Here is a 9,457-nt window from a genome sequence, read left to right as displayed (position 1 = left end):
CAAAATATTTTTCCACCGGCACAGGTTTCATACATTCACATGTAACAATAAAATATTCACTTACTTTTTGAAAATCTTCCTCTGAATTGTCATCCAAAGGGTCCCAGCTATAACATGTCGTGTCGTTTTGTTAGATAAAATCCTTCTTTATATCCCAAAAAGTCTGTTTAATTGGCGCCATCGATTTGAGTAATCCACTCATTCAACTTGCAGAGAAAGGAATCCAAAATCTACCCCTAAACTTTGTTTCAACAAGTCAAAATATGTTTCTATTAACTCTTCAGATACCCTAAAATGTAATGGCTGGCTATCACATCGATGGGGCTTCAAGTTCCTTGGTGTCCACATCACCAACAAACTAACATGGTCCAAGCACACCAAGACAGTCGTGAAGAGCGTATGACAAAACCTATTCCCCCTCAGGAGACTGAAAAGATTTGACATGGGTCCTCAGATCCTCAAATGGTTTTACAGCTGTACCATCGAGAGCCTGCTGACTGGTTGCATCACTACCTGGTATGGCAACTGCTCAGCTTCTGACCTCAAGGCACTACAGAGGGTAGTTGAGGTCTCTAGGTTTCTTCCTCGGTTTTGGCCTTTCTAGGGAGTTTTTCCTAGCCGCCGTGCTTCTACACCTGCATTGCTTGCTGTTTGGGGTTTTAGGCTGGGTTTCTGTACAGCACTTCGAGATATTAGCTGATGTACGAAGGGCTATATAAATGAAACTTGATTTGATTTAGTGCAAAAGGCCCAGCACATCACTGGGACCAAGCTTCCTGTCATCCAGGACCTCTATACCAGGCGGTGTCAGAGGAAGGCCCTAAACATTGTCAAAGACTCCAGCCATCCTTGTCAAAGACTGTTCTCTCTCCTACAACACGGCAAGCGGTACCGGAGCGCCAAGTCTAGGTCCAAAAGTCTTCTAAACAGCTTCTACCCCCAAGCCATAAGACTCCGGAACACCTAATCAAATGGCTACCCAGACTATTTGCATTACCCCCCCCCCCCCCCCTTTTACACCGCTGCTACTCTTTGTTGTTGTCATCTATGCATAGTCACTTTAATGACTCTACCTACACGTACATATTACATCAATTAACCGGTGCCCCTGCACATTGACTCTGTACCAAAACCCCCCTGTATATAGTCTTCCTATTGCTATTTTATTGCTGCTCTTTAACTACTTGTTACTTTTTTTATATGTATCCATATTTTTTTAAACTGCATTGTTGGTTAGGGGCTCATAAGTAAGCATTTCACTGTAAGGGCTACACCTGCTGTATTCGGCACATGTGACTACTAATATTTGATTTGATTTCCTGCCTGTAGCTCAGGGCCTGAAGCATGGATATGCATGTTCTTGATACCATTTGAAAGGAAACACTTTGAAGTTTGTGGAAATGTGAAATTAATGTAGGAGAATATAACACATTAGATCTGGTGAAAGATAATCCAAACAAAAAAACATGCGTTTTACATTTTTTTGTTTGTTCCATCATCTTTGAAATGCAAGAGAGAGGCCATACTTCAAGATAGGAGTCTACGTGTAATTTAGATTTCGGCAACCAGATGGCAGCAGCGTGTGTGCAAAGTTTCATACTGATCCAGTGAAGAATTACATTACTGCATAATATTTTGTATCAAGTCTGCCAGGGGTTTACCCAAATGTGCCGAATTGGTCAATTGATACAATTCGATACAAAAACTCTAGACCAGCTTTACTCCACACACAGAGACCCATACAAAGCTCTCCCTCGCACTCCATTTGGCTAATCTGACGCTAATTCTATTCTCCTGATTCCTGCCTACAAACAAAAACTAAAGCAGGAAGTACCAGTGACTCGCTCAATAAAGAAGTGGTCAGATGACGCAGATGCTGCGCTACAGGACTATTTTGCAAACACAGACTAGAATATGCTCAATGGCATTGAGGAGTACACCCCCTCTGTCACCGGATTCATCAATAAGTGCATCAACAACGTCGTCCCTACAGTGACCGTAAGTACATATCCCAACCAGAAGCCATGGATTACAGGCAACATATTCACCGAGCTAAAGACTAGAGCTGACACTTTTAAAGAGAGGGACACAAAACAGTAAGTTTATAAGAAATCCCGCTATGCCCTCAGACAAACCATCAAACAGGCAAATTGTCAATACAGTACTAAAATTGAATCCTACTCCACCGGCTCTGATGCCGGTTCATACACCGACTCATTGACTACAGCTCAGCGTCCAACACCATAGTGCCCACAAAGCTCATTACTAAGCTAAGGACCCTGGGACTAAACACCTTCCACTGCAACTGGATCCTGGACTTCCTGACGGGCCGCCCCCAGGTGGTGAGGGTAGGCAACAACACATCTGCCACACTGATCGTCAACACAGGGGCCGAACACTCCCCCATTCACATCGACGGGGCTGTGGTGGAGCGGATTGAGAGTTTCAAGTTCCTTGGTGTCCACATCCCCAACAAACTATCATGATCCAAACACACCAAGACAGTCATGAAGAGGGCACGACAACACATTTTTCTACAGCTGCACTATCGAGAGCATCCTGACCGGCTGCATCACCGCCTGGTATGGCAACTGCTCGTCATCTGACCGTAAGGCACTACAGAGATTAGTGCGTAAGGCCCAGTACTTCACTGGGGCCAAGCTTCCTGCTATCCAGGACCTCTATACCAGACGGTGTCCGAGAAAAGCCCAAAAAATTGTCAAAGAATCCAGTCACCCACTTCATAGACTCTTCTCTCTGCTACCGCATGGCAAGAGGTACCGGAGCGCCAATTCTAGGTTCAAAAGGATCCTTAACAGCTTCTACCCACAAGCCATAAGACTGCTGAACAATTAATCAAATGGCCACCTGAACTATTTGCATTGACCCCCCCCCCCCCCCCCCCCCCCCCCTTTGTTTTTACAAGGCTGCTACTCACTGTTTAACCCTACCTACATGTTCAAATTACCTCGACTTGGTACGGGTACCCCCTGTATATAGCCTCATTATTGTTATTTTGTTGTGTTACTTTTTTTATTTTATACTTTTGTTTATTTATGAATATTTTCTTAACTCTATTTCTTGAAATGCATGATGGTTAAGAGCTCATAAGTAAGCATTTCACAGTAAGGTTTACACCTATTGTGTTCAGTGCATGTGACAAATACAATTTGATTTGATTTCCCAATATACTGGGAGAAGAACTCATATCTCTGATATCCTGCAAAAAAAGGGAAACATTTACAATGTACTGCCTAAGGTGGAACCAAAGAGGATTGCAACATAAAACCACTGTGGGACTTTGCAGAAATAATCTCTAAATATGAACATGTCTATGAAAGGAAATTACACTCGTCCTCGCCTGGAGGACATTTTCATATTAAACATTGTTTGGCGGCTGCAAAAGTGGAGCTATTTTCAGCCCTGCCGTCGCCCTGTGTCTTATGAACAGACTCCGGGAGTTAGAGAAGGCCCACAGGTCAGTGGGGGGTTTCTACAACTCTCCCTCTATGGGATAGAAACACAAATAAATGACTGGCAAACTGGGTTCTTCATCTCTGTTGAAATGGGATTTGTCTCTGTGGTGAAGTCGTCAGAGAGGACAAAAGCACTCCATTGTCGTACCTCCACAGGAATCTGTCTTGCCAGTTGGCACAGAATGGTGGTTTAAAAGGAGGACTCTACAGAGAGATCAGGCTAACTGATAATAGCTTTGGTTAGGTACCAGAATGATCCCTATGTGAAACACTCATCATCCTTTATTACAAAAAATTTGACTGCATCTTTGTTCTTTTTTTTTTATAGACAGATTTATTCAGATCACACTTATTATTTTATACTTATTGGTTGAGGTAGACAAAGAACTATAGATGTGTAGTTGAATAAGTCATGAGTACAGTATTATTTTGATCAAACCTGTGGGTTTCACATCAAGCTGCAATACAACCTCTCTGCTCCTAAAGGACCAACACAGCTACAGGTAACTGCCAAAATAATGGAAACGCTTGAGTAAATGAGGGATACGAAGTTTATTGAAAGCAGGTGCTTCCACACAGGTGTGGTTCCTGAGTCATGCTTAAGGTCATCTATAAAAATGCTGAGCAGGTCATTATTTTGGCTACCATAGCTATGCCCCCATAGGATGACAATGCCTCCATCCACATGGGTGGTCACTGAATGGTTTGATGAGCATGAAAATGATGTAAACCATATGCCATGGACATCTCAGTCACCAGATCTCAAACCAATTGAACACTTATGGGAGATTCTGGAGCAGCGCTTGAGACAGCGGCAGCTGAGACCACCAACAAAAACACCAAATTATGGAATTTCTCGTGGAAGAATGGTGTCACATCCCTCCAATAGAGTTCTGGATAATTGTAGAATTTATTCCAAGGTACACTGGAGCTGTGGCCCAACACCCCATTAAGACACATTATGTTGGTGTTTCCTTTATTTGGGCGGTTACCTGTAGGTTACGAGTACTAAATCAGTTAATTAAGTCAATATTTAATTGCCAGTAATCTCTAGTGGACAGATATACATAAACATAACTGGTACTATAGAATCTGTTGGGAAGGATGGGATGCGTACGATAACGAGCAGCAGTAGTTCCTGTGTTTGGGTTTTTCATCACTGGTTATTTGGACAAATCAAAATTTCCCAGGTGTTAGCATCTTTCTAGTTTTGGAAGGGGAGGTTCGAGACATTCGACCCATAGACTTGCCTGTAACTTGCAAAGAGAGAGGGTAGAGCTCCTCTTTCCACTTCCACTCCTTGGTCTAGCATCTTTTCATCTTTAATCAAGCAGCTGATTAATTATGTAAGACTTTTGTTTTAGGTTACCCGAGATTACATTGCCAGGAAACATTATGGCAAAGGAAAAGAGTAGCGTATTATATACCTGGCCCCATTTCTCCTGCCTATTTGCAGCTCACCTAATTATTGTTCTTCCTGCAACAGTTCCCTCAGGAGAGCATGCATTGTCTTATTGATACGTGTGCTCTGATTCTGCCTCTGTAGCAGCTTGACAGCTTACTCACCAAAGGAGCAGTTTGATTGTTTGCTGTTGTGTGAAAGGCAATAATGTATTTATCACCCACTGCCCAAAGCTATCAACAATGTTGTTGATCTTCTGAGTGTCCCATGTTCTGTGCAACGAAGGGGGAAAAAATATTCTTATTTATGTATGTATTGATATATGATGCATTTAAAATGGTTAAAGAACATCTCATCATGTAAATAGGACGGGTTGGGGATGATTGAATGGTCTCAATTGAAAATATGTGTCAATTGGCGGTCTGATATTGTATGTGTAAGCGTATGGGACATATAGGAGAAAGAAAACAAGTGTTACAGTACAGCGGAAAATAGATGAGATTATTCTCTCCATTATGCATGAGCGAGGCAATGATTGAATCTAGAGATCTGCACATTCTCCTCTCGTGATTCGATTAGTATTCAGTAGCAGGCAATCGTTTGTTGGTTTTTCTGAAAATGTCTATCACTTTAGTTTCGGTCCCAAAATAATATATTTTTCAACTATTGCCTCCACAATTTTCTCCCTCTGTATTTATCTCGTCTGGTACTCTGGGAAGATGTAGAATTGCACCCAGTGATATCATTTCTTTTCAGCATAAATATTTCATTGTTACATATCATGTTCTTTTTAATCTATCGGGCTGACCTCCAAGGTGGTTTTGGCCATGCTTTCCTGCTGGAAAGATCATTTCTGCAATATCTTTTGTGACGCATGATAATTCTATTGCAGGATGCAGATTTCAAATAAATTCTTGAAGAGATTCAATTGAGTTATTTATAGAACTCCACTTAAGAGCAGGCTATTCTTTGTGTGGCAGGGTGCATTAGTCCCCAACAATGGCTGAAATATTTGCTTGAGGAGAGAGATAGACAAAGAGAGAGAGAAAGAGAGAGAAAGAGCGCGGGAGAGTGCGAGAGAGTGCGAGAGAGAGAGAGAGAGTGCGAGAGAGAGAGAGAGTGCGAGAGAGAGAGAGAGTGCGAGAGAGAGGGAGAGTGCGAGAGAGTGCGAGAGAGTGCGAGAGAGAGGGAGAGTGCGAGAGAGTGCGAGAGAGAGTGCGAGAGAGAGTGCGAGAGAGAGTGCGAGAGAGAGTGCGAGAGAGAGAGAGAGTGCGAGAGAGAGTGCGAGAGAGAGTGCGAGAGAGAGTGCGAGAGAGAGTGCGAGAGAGAGTGCGAGAGAGAGTGCGAGAGAGAGTGCGAGAGAGAGTGCGAGAGAGAGTGCGAGAGAGTGCGAGAGAGTGCGCAAGAGTGAGAGAGTGAGAGAGTGAGAGAGTGAGAGAGTGAGAGAGTGAGAGAGTGAGAGAGAGTGCAAGAGAGAGGGAGAGTGCGAGAGAGTGCGAGAGAGTGCGAGAGAGTGCGAGAGAGTGCGAGAGAGTGCGAGAGAGTGCGAGAGAGTGCGAGAGAGTGGGAGAGAGTGGGAGAGAGTGCGAGAGAGTGCGAGAGAGAGTGCGAGAGAGAGTGCGAGAGAGAGTGCGAGAGAGAGTGCGCGAGAGAGTGCGCGAGAGAGTGCGCGAGAGAGTGCGAGAGAGAGTGCGAGAGAGAGTGCGAGAGAGAGTGCGAGAGAGAGTGCGAGAGAGAGTGCGCGAGAGAGTGCGCGAGAGAGTGCGCGAGAGAGTGCGAGAGTGCGCGTGAGTGAGTGAGTGAGTGAGTGAGTGAGTGAGTGAGTGAGTGAGTGAGTGAGTGAGTGAGTGAGTGAGTGAGTGAGTGAGTGAGAGATATTTCCAGATCCATTGTTTGGTCTTTTAAAACAAATCACATATGACAATAGTAACTGATGCCATCTTTTCCCTCCTTGCATTTTATAGAAACACTTTCTGGACACAACTATGAGTCTATATGAGAATGCTAGCAGGCGTGCTTTGATTCTAAACAGTCTCTTAAATGTCCTATTCCAGGTGGAAGCCCCTTTATATGAATAAACGCAGATAACTCCCACACCTCATTAAATGGGTTGGAATCAATGTCTCCCCCCAGGTCTTTTGTTACAGGGCAGTGATTTATGTGCAACAGCTTGTGACATGAAAACTAATACAGTGACTTAAAAGCAATTATCCCACTCCCCTGCTGTCTAACAGGCATGTCCACCAACTAACTTGAGATTCCCTCGTGTTGCGGCACTGATTTCTACTCTGTCACAACAAATAGCTTTATTCCCGGCGAAATGTGTTAAATGTCTGTCAGACTGCCTGAATTACCTGGGCTGTAGATCTGGGATTACACAATGAACAAGGAGCTGTGTTCAGAATGGAACTAGTATATGTTGGTTGCCATTAGAAGCTATACCATATCTAATGTTTACCATACCCATACAAGAAAATAGGATATCCCCCTCTGCTTGAAATCATACTCTGAGAGGTGATTCCATTCCATTACAGTTGAAAATAATCAATAGATTTGTTTATTGAACATTTAAACTCTTAGACCATAAAATGAGTTTGAGATTACAAGCATCTATTTTCAGACCGTAACAGATTCCTAGACATGCATCTTTTAGCCATTCAGGTAGTTCTTGGTACTAATTATGGAACTAGACCATGGGTGATTTGGTTAGATAACGAGGTAGACTGTTGAAAAAGTAAATAATGTATTCCTCTAATAAGAGAGTGCCCTCGGCCAGCGACCCTGATCTGCAGCTTGGAGAGTGGATGGTCATTTAATCTGTCCTACTCTAACCTCTCTCACCTGGCTTACACCTCTGCTCTGGAAGCGCTTCCACGCTCCTCTCTGTAATCAGAGCTAGGCTGAAACACAGGCTCTCTTTATTGTCCCACCCATGTGGAGACAAATGACTGTCTGTTCTTCCTCCTGCTCCTTTCCCTGCCCCTTTCCCTGCCCCTTTCCCTGCCCCTGTCCCTGCCACTTTCCCTGTCTCTTTCCATGCCCCTTTCCCTGCTCCTTTCCCTCCCCCGTCCCTGCCACTTTCCCTGTCTCTTTCCATGCCCCTTTCCCTGCTCCTTTCACTGCTCCTTTCCCTGCTCCTTTCCCTGCCCCTTTCCCTGCCCCTTTCCCTGCCCCTTTCCCTGTCTCTTTCCATGCCCCTTCCCCCGTCCCTGCCACTTTCCCTGTCTCTTTCCATGCCCCTTTCCCTGCCACTTTCCCTGTCTCTTTCCCTGCCCCTTTCCCTGCCCCTTTCCATGCCCCTTTCCCTGCTCCCTTCCCTGCTCCTTTCCCTGCCCTTTTCCCTGCTTCTTTCCCTGCCCCTTTCTCTCCCCATTTCCCTGCCCCTTCCCCCGTCCCTGCCACTTTCCCTGTCTCTTTCCATGCCCCTTTCCCTGCTCCTTTCACGGCTCCTTTCCCTGCCCCTCTCCCTGCCCCTTTCCCTGCCCCTTTCCCTGCCCCTTTCCCTGCCCCTTTCCCTGCTCCTTTACCTGTCTCTTTCCCTGCCCCTTTCCCTGCCCCTTTCCCTGCCCCTTTCCCTGCCCCTTTCCCTGTCTCTTTCCATGCCCCTTTCCCTGCCCCTTTCCATGCCCCTTTCCCTGCTCCTTTCCCTGCTCCCTTCCCTGCTCCTTTCCCTGCCCTTTTCCCTGCTTCTTTCCCTGCCCCTTTCTCTCCCCATTTCCCTGCCCCTTCCCCCGTCCCTGCCACTTTCCCTGTCTCTTTCCATGCCCCTTTCCCTGCTCCTTTCACTGCTCCTTTCCCTGCTCCTTTCCCTGCCCCTTTCCCTGCCCCTTTCCCTGCCCCTTTCCCTGTCTCTTTCCCTGCCCCTTTCCCTGCCCCTTTCCCTGCCCCTTTCCCTGCCCCTTTCCCTGTCTCTTTCCATGCCCCTTTCCCTGCCCCTTTCTCTCCCCATTTCCCTGCCCCTTCCCCCGTCCCTGCCACTTTCCCTGTCTCTTTCCATGCCCCTTTCCCTGCTCCTTTCACGGCTCCTTTCCCTGCCCCTCTCCCTGCCCCTTTCCCTGCCCCTTTCCCTGCCCCTTTCCCTGCTCCTTTCCCTGTCTCTTTCCATGCCCCTTTCCCTGCCACTTTCACTGTCTCTTCCCATGCCCCTTTCCCTGCCCCTTTCCATGCCCCTTTCCATGCTCCCTTCCCTGCTCCCTTTCCTGCTCCCTTCCCTGCTCCTTTCCCTGCCCTTTTCCCTGCTTCTTTCCCTGCCCCTTTCTCTCCCCATTTCCCTGCCCCTTCCCCCGTCCCTGCCACTTTCCCTGTCTCTTTCCATGCCCCTTTCCCTGCTCCTTTCACTGCTCCTTTCCCTGCTCCTTTCCCTGCCCCTTTCCCTGCCCCTTTCCCTGCCCCTTTCCCTGCCCCTTTCCCTGCCCCTTTCCCTGCCCCTTTCCCTGTCTCTTTCCCTGCCCCTTTCCCTGCCCCTTTCCCTGCCCCTTTCCCTGCCCCTTTCCCTGTCTCTTTCCATGCCCCTTTCCCTGCCCCTTTCTCTCCCCATTTCCCTGCCCCTTCCCCCGTCCCTGCCACTTTCCCTGTCTCT

Source organism: Salvelinus fontinalis, chromosome 13, assembly GCF_029448725.1.
Source record: "Salvelinus fontinalis isolate EN_2023a chromosome 13, ASM2944872v1, whole genome shotgun sequence".
NCBI lineage: Eukaryota > Metazoa > Chordata > Actinopteri > Salmoniformes > Salmonidae > Salvelinus > Salvelinus fontinalis.
Note: the sequence above shows the minus strand (reverse complement) of the source record.